A 7,714-nucleotide genomic window follows, 5' to 3' on the forward strand; every position below is an offset into this window, starting at 1 on the left:
GGTTTTGTGGCCAGCAGCCCCCGCTGGGATGGTGCAGAAGGGGGTGGAAAGCCCCATGTCCTTCCACTTAAGAGCTCCTCCTGCCCATCCTGACAACCCAAGGGCTGGGTGAGGCGGGAGAGGAAGGTCTCGCTCTCTGACGGCCCCACCGAAGTCAAGGCAAAGCCGGGCTACGTGTGTGTTATTCACCTTGAAACTATGTGAGTAAACAGAGAAGTCTCCTCTTCCTGGTCCCACCTTGGCAATTCGGCTGCGTTTCTGCAGGCTGGAGGAGACGAGCCCTAATCCACCCCGGCAGATAAAGGGGATGGTCTTGCTCTTTCCTCCGGTGAGACCTCGAGACAAACCACCCAGGAAGAGGAAAAACGTGTCGCTCCAGTTAAGTCTCCTGCGACATCCCCTCCTGCGTGGAGCATCTTGAGGACGCCCCACCAGGAGGAAGGCAACTCTTTTCCCGCCAGCTCTGATGGTTTTATTGCCTGTATTGCACTCAGTTTTGGTGGCTCAGGAGCAGTGACGCTCGCGACTTGCTCTGTGGTGGGCGAAGTGGACCAAACTGATAAAAGCCCAGCTGAGAGACCCAGCGCCGGCCAGGAGGAAGAAGAAGAGATGATCTCCACAAGAGAGGGACCTCCCTGCTAGCACAGAGAAAGCCTCTGAGCTCGGGGGACTTGGTGGCCACCACCACAGCCACGAGTCCCATCGGACGCTGCACCCTGACACCTTCCACCCTGGCCCTTGGGGTTCCTGCAGGAGCTCTCAGAGGTCTCCAGACCTGTAGGTCAGTGCTGCTGGTAGCAGCCGAGCTTGGCTCTTCTCTAGAAAACCTTCATCCCTCTTGGTGTCCTCTTCCCCATCAGTGCCGCGTGCTGAGGATTCCCAGTGGAAGAGGAAAACCCACCCCGCTCCATCCTAGAGGGAAGAGAGCAACCTCCGGAGCAGGACCGGAGCCAGCCCAGAGCTGGCAAGCCTTGCAGAAGACTTTGAAGGGTTTCCAGCCCTCCTGAGACAGCAGTTTCTGCAGGCAGAAGGGGAGAATTAAAATGACCAAACTCACCACAAAGCCGTGCGGCTGCCTGTCCTCCCACACCGGGCAAAGGAAGGTCAGAGACACCGCAGCAGTGCCAGGTGAACACCCCGGAGAGGTGAAGCCACCTCTGACCCCAGCCAGAAGGGAACCGAAAAATGGTTTAAAGACTTTGGGAGCATCTCATGGGTGGAGGTGTGAGCTGCGCGTGGGTTGATAGATAGATGTGGGCTGGCCCCAGTGACCACCCAAACACACAGATATCAGAGAGAACTCATGGAGAATGGAGTCTTGTAGCCATTCTCAAGCTGGGAACCACTCAGAAATAAATCAACAAACCCCTCTTGGCCTTTAGGTACGTGCAGCAGCAGATGTGCCACCGCCGTGGCAGACACAACTCAGTGTCCTCGGCCATCCTCAATCCAAACCAGACCCATTGAGTCCCACCTCGGGGGTCTGCTGGCTGCAGACTGCACCGGAGGTGGGAACTGGGTGAATTTGGAAATCGGCCCCTTTTTTATTTTTATATCTCTTACCAACCGACCTTTCAGCCAGATCGGTTCCCGGGCATCTTCACCCCCCTAAACTCAACGATTATTGTCGGTGGAAGGGAAAGAAGCAGATGGGCACGGGCAGGTTGGAGGTGGGAACAGGGCAGATGGGTCTGGGATGGTCTGGAGCTACTGGGGAGCAGCTCCAGGGTTGGGGAGCGGAGTGCCCGGGCTGTTGGTCAGCCCCCAGGGGCCGTATTCTGCCTGATTGACTTCATCCCCATGTCCTGAGGCTCCATGAGAGGTGCCATCCCCTGTCTGCCCCGGCTTGCTGGGGTGCAGAAGGTTTCCGCGATCCTACTGTTGGTTGAGAAGTGCCAGAGATGCTCCCACCTCCTCTGTGCCCCTCTGCCCACCTTCCCGGAGGAGGTATCACCATCCCCAGTGCCCCGAAGGCAGCGAGGAGTTGAAAAACCTCCAGCCCGGCTGTCAGGGACCACCTCCATCGTCCATCCTCCATTCTCCATGGAGAAAGCAACCTCTGGACCTCTGGAGAAAGCTCGCTCTGGACCCTTGCCTTGGGCAGCAGTCCTGCCTGGGAGGAAGGAGCCTCCATTTTCGGTGAGGACATTTTGTGCCACGTTTTGGGGTCTGGTCCCGGTAAAGGCAGGATGTTCAGCTCCATCAGCTCCACGGAGAGGCCGGTTCCTCGGTCCACGCATCCCCTCCCAGCTCCTTGGACGGCAAAAAAAAGCCCAGGGGCAATGCAAGCCAGAGCTTGCCTTACTCATCACATCAAGTTCATTTGTGGCTATAGGTGGCATTTCTGAGGCAGCCAAACCACAAGTTTAGCAAGAAATGCAACCCCCAGTTGCTCTTGAGAGCGCAGAAAGCGTCAGCGAGGTCGGTCGAGGGTTTCTCTTTGGGAGCGAGCCGGGCAGGCACGCTGCGGCCACGGGTGGGAGGAGAAGGGGAGGAAGGTCCACGTGTCGCTGAGGTTCGAACCAGGTGACCTCAACCAGAGCGGAAAAAAAAAATAAGAAGACAAAAAAAACAAAACAAAAAACAAACCAAAAAAAGCGGGGGGGGTGGGGGTAAACAAACCTGACAAAGACTCGGCAACTTCCTCAGGCTGATCTCTTGCAAGGTTTACCCTGAGTTACATCATGGTGCTCATTAGGCGCCGGCAGCAGGAACCCACAGCCCCGGCCCAGCCGGCTCCGGCAGCACCCTCCCGGGACCCCCTCCAGCCTCCCGGGGTGCTCTCCCTCCCTCCTGCCCCCCCTCCTTCCCCTGCCCCAGGGGGCAGCCGACTTGCGCAGGGGGTCCCATGGGTGTTGGTCCTCACCCCATCCCTTGGGGATGCCATGGAGAGACAACCCCCCCCCCCCCTCCTTTGCCCCAGGGAGGCATTCACAGCATCCCATAGCCACAGCACGGCATCCCATAGACCCTCCCCGGCACCCCATGGCCCCCGCACAGCCTGGCCACTGGTGTATACTGGTAACGGAGCCCTTTCCCCCTCCGGGAGAGCAGGTCCCTGGGGATGGGCGTTGCTGCGGGAGGATGCGCGGGTCTCCGCACCGCTCTCTCCGCTGGAGAGCCCGGCACCGGGGCAGCTCCTGAGCATCGCCGTGACCCTAAACCACCAACGCCGAGAGCGCTGAAGGCTAAGGGACGGTGGCTGGAAGAGCATTTGAAGTTCTGCACATCTTCACAGCACCCCTGGCACCTACGGCTCCAGAGCCCCCTGGGGTACAGAGGGAAGGGGCTGAGCAGCACCGTCCCCAGAGATGTGGGGACTCCCCCGGCCAGCAGCGGGGGCAGGAGAGGATGGCACCCCAATCTCAGCAAGCGAACGGTCATCACAGCCGCACCAGCTTCCCGAAAAGCTGGAAATGCCCGCAACCCGTTGTCCCTGCCCAGCCTCTGGTTGCCCACCCCAGGTGGCCCTAAATCAGCCCGGCCTGGGTGCGGGAGCAGCCCGAGGCCATGCCAGCTGATGGAGGGTTGCTGAGGTGCCCTGTTCTGTCCCACCTGTGTGGTGTTAGGAACTGGGGTCAAATGGGAGGGATAAAAGACCGGGGTGGTACTGGGGGAGGATGAGGAGGTGGCTCTCATTGACTTGTAGGGTGCAGCGGAGGAAGGGCAGGGTGATGGACCGGGCTCTGCGGGGGTTTATCCCCACCTCCTGCCCTCCGAGAGAGCAGGGAGGGTGTCTCGGAGCATCGCCAAGGCTCCCCCAGTCCCGGGACTTCCCACGGTTCGAACGCGCTGAGGGCTTCGCTGCCGGAACCACGGGCTTTCAAACCCTGGGCGTGATGCAAAAGGTGATGTTCCTCGGCTCCCGACGAGGCTTGGGATGGGTTTCGCCAGCCCGCCAGCCACTCTGAAAGGCGGGAACGGCCTGGGAACATCCCAGCGGGAGGATTTCGGGCACGGCCTGCAAGCAGGGCACTTGGCAACCTCACCCCGTCACAGATGCGGCCGGGCTCCTGCCAGCCCCGCTCCGGGAAGCTTCCCCTCCGCCGAGGGCACGGGGAGCTGTCAAGAGCCTTAATTCATCACCTTCCCCAACGGCCAAACGGTGGCTTTGTGTTTGCGCCGGGAGAAAGAAAAGAAGGGCAGAAGGCGGTGTTTTTGCAGGACCATACAATAATCCCGCCGCAAGCTCCATCACCTGAGGACCGGGCGCCCGGGTTGGGGGGCTGCTCACCCTCTCCCTCCCCATGGGTTTTGCAGGGCAAAATTTCCCGCGGGAGCTCCCCGTAGTGGGGGAAACAAAAGGGAAAAGAAACACCAGGGATTTTTTTTTTTTTTTTTTTAAAAGAGGAGAAAAAAAAAAAAGGCAGCGGAGGAACGGCGTGTGAATGCAGAAGCAATAATTCAAGCCGGCGACACGGAGCTGGAGAGCTTTCAGCTCCCAAACTGTACCCAAGCCTCAGCAGTTCGCTTTGTGCTGCTCATTCATCCATCCATCCATCCATCCATCCCTCCGCGGGGTTATTTTTGTTTTCCTCCCCCACGTCCCCCCCTCCGTCCCCCCGGGAGAACAGGATTCGTTTTGTTTCCGAAGTCCCTCGGAGAGCAGCTCGCTGAGGATATGGTTTAGCAGAGAAAAAATAAAACCCTCTTGGGCCGGTCGGGGGGTTTTTGCTCCCACCGAGAGGTGATGGCAGTTCCACCCCCAGCGCGTAGCTGGTGCCCATCTTCTGGGTGGGAAGACGACGTTTTACATCCCTTGGGAATTTATACCCGCTCCGCTGTTGCTGGGATTCGGATATCTCATTATCTACGGATAATTATCTAGAGATAATGAGATACCTACATCTGTGGTTTACCGGGTCTCGTCTTTATCGCTTTCCTGGGGCAGTGAGCGGTGCAGGTTGTTTTATTTTGGTTACGTATAACCGGAGGCCCTGATGTGATGTAAATCAAAGTTTCGCAGGAGGCGAAGCTGGCACAGCGTTGGGCGAGCAACCGGCCCTGCCTGTGCCTTATTTTTTCCTTAAATCATCCCAAAAGGTCATCTCACCCTGGGTGGAGGGAGGTTCAGAGCAAGGAGACGGGGGGAGAAGGTGTAAAAGCTGTCCCCTGCCACCAAACAGCCCTCCATCCTCCTCCCTCCGGCTCCCCCGCCACCGCTCCCTCCCTTCATCCCCGTTTTCCATCGCTCACCGGCACAGCCCCTCTCCTCCATCCCGGCTGAGCGTGGGGAACAGGCAAAGTGTAAATTAAGACCGTCTGTACAGCTCTCTTACTCCAATTAACTCAATAATTAGCTCCTCATCGAGGACGTGGCTGCCTCCGAGGATGTCTCCTGCTAAGGAGGCCGGGAGGTCCCCGGCAGGAGCTGTGGGATGGGGTTGAAGCCGCCTCTTGTCTGCTTGGACAGTGATGGGTGACAGTGTCCCAAATTCCCCGCGGTACCCCATGGGGAGGAGGGGGGGAGGGGGGGGAATCTGCCTTCATCCCATACGGGACACGCTCCGGATGCAGAGGAGGACCTCATCACCCTCTCCCCTCAAACGGCTCCCCAGTTAAAATAAAAAAAAAAATAAAGGCGTTGGGGACCACGCAGCTGCGGAAACCTCAACCTCCCCCTGCCGCAGCCCCCCTCCCGGGGCCAAACCGCTCGCCGCCTTCCCACGCTCGCTTCTGGTGTCGCCGAGCAGAAATCGAACACATTTCCACGAAAACCTCCTTGGGGCCTTGAGGAAATCAGGGGCAACTGCTGCTGAGACCCTGAAACGATGGGACCTCCTCTACAAGACCCCACGGCCGCCTCTCAGCATCTCCCCCGGGAGAGCATCCGCAGGGATGCTGGTCCAGCAGGCATCCCTCGTTATCCTCTTGGCCTTCGTTTGGCTAATTTGAGGGTTGCTAGATGGTTTGAGGAGGCGAGAGGGATTTTTCTCACCACCGCATAAGCAGCCGGTCCCGCTCCAAAGCCCGCCCGGATACTAGGAGCAAACCCGAGGCCTTTTCGGAAGGATGCGGTGTTTAAAAACTTGGTAGCTGGAGCACGGGGACGCCTCTTGGCCGTGTCCGGGCGCTGGGTACCACAGAGCCTCCCCCATCACTCGGACCGCTGGCCCCGCATCCCTCCGGGTACTGCCTTCCAAAAGGGGGTTAACTCCCCCTTTGAGGGGCTTAATTAGCTGGGGGGCAAATTGGGGAGCGCAAGCTGGGAGAAGAACCCACCTTTTTTGGGGGTGGGGGAGAGGTGGTGTGGCTGGGGAGGGAGCCGGACCCCCATCCCCATCCTCATCCCTGTCCCCATCCCCATCCCCATCCCCATCCCATCCCATCCTCATCCCCGTCCCCGTCCCCATCTCATCCCCATCCCATCCCATCCCCATCCCCATCCCATCCCCATCCCCATCCTATCCCTTCTCATCCCATCCCCATCCCCGTCCCCATCCCCATCCCATCCCATCCCATCCCATCCCCATCCCATCCCCATCCTCATCCCATCCCCATCCCCATCCCATCCCCATCCTATCCCTTCCCATCCTCATCCCATCCCCATCCCCGTCCTCATCCTCATCCCTATCCCCATCCCCATCCCCATCCCCATCCCCATCCCATCCCCATCCCCACCCCATCCCCATCCTATCCCTTCCCATCCTCATCCCATCCCCATCCCCATCCCCGTCCCCATCCCCATCCCCATCCCCGTCCCCATCCCCATCCCCATCCCCATCCCCATCCCCATCCCTGCAAGGGGTGAACCCCGCGAGTGGGCGACCCGGCTCGGGGCCCGGCTTTTTTGGGGCACCCGTGGCGGGAACGCGGCGGGCAATCTGAAGGCAGCAGGTTTCCTGCTGCGCCGGGAGGGAGCCCAAACAGGGCAAAACCACAGATCGAATCGCCCCAAGCGATGAACCCGGAGATAGGCACCACGGCTGCCGGGGCTGAGAAGCCTCAAAAAAAAAAAAAAAAAAAAAAATTGGAAACCGCACGGCCAAAATTTGAGTAATTCAGTCAATCCCTCGCCTTCTCCAGGCTCGGGCGGCGCATCAAAGCCCCCCCTCCCCGCCCCCCCCTCCCCCAGCCACAGGGCTGCCTGTGGTGGTCCCCATCAGCCGGGTGCACCCCATCCCCGGGGTGCTCGCCCACCACGGAGGATGCCGGAGGGGAGAAGAGTTTCAGCCGTGTGCCGGCTGCATCAGAGCCGGGGAATCACCACCAGTCTTTCCCCAAAGGCCATTTTCCCAAGTGCTTATGTCTTTAAAAAAAAAAAAAAAAAAAAAGGAATGAAAAAGAAAAGAAATGTCAAAAGGAAGTTGAAAAGAAATTTTAAAAAAGAAATTAAAAAGAAATTTTAAAAAGAAATTTAAAAAAAAAATTTAAAAGGAAATGAAAAAAGAAATAAAAAAGAAGTTAAAAAAGAAATGAAAAAAGAAATTAAAAAGAAATTTAAAAAAGAAGTTAAAAAAGAAATGAAAAAAGAAATTAAAAAGAAATTTAAAAAAGAAGTTAAAAAAGAAATGAAAAAAGAAATTAAAAAGAAATTTAAAAAAGAAGTTAAAAAAGAAATTAAAAAGACAAAAAAGAAATGTAAAAGACATTTAAAAGAATTTTTAAAAAGAACTTAAAAGAAGAAATTTTAAAAGAAATTAAAAAGAAATTTTAAAAAGAAGTTAAAAAAGAGATTAAAAAGACGTTAAAAAAGAAATTTAAAAAGAAATTT

The sequence above is a fragment of the Vanellus vanellus genome (genome assembly GCF_965231255.1).
Source record: "Vanellus vanellus genome assembly, chromosome: 11".
NCBI classification, from domain to species: domain Eukaryota; kingdom Metazoa; phylum Chordata; class Aves; order Charadriiformes; family Charadriidae; genus Vanellus; species Vanellus vanellus.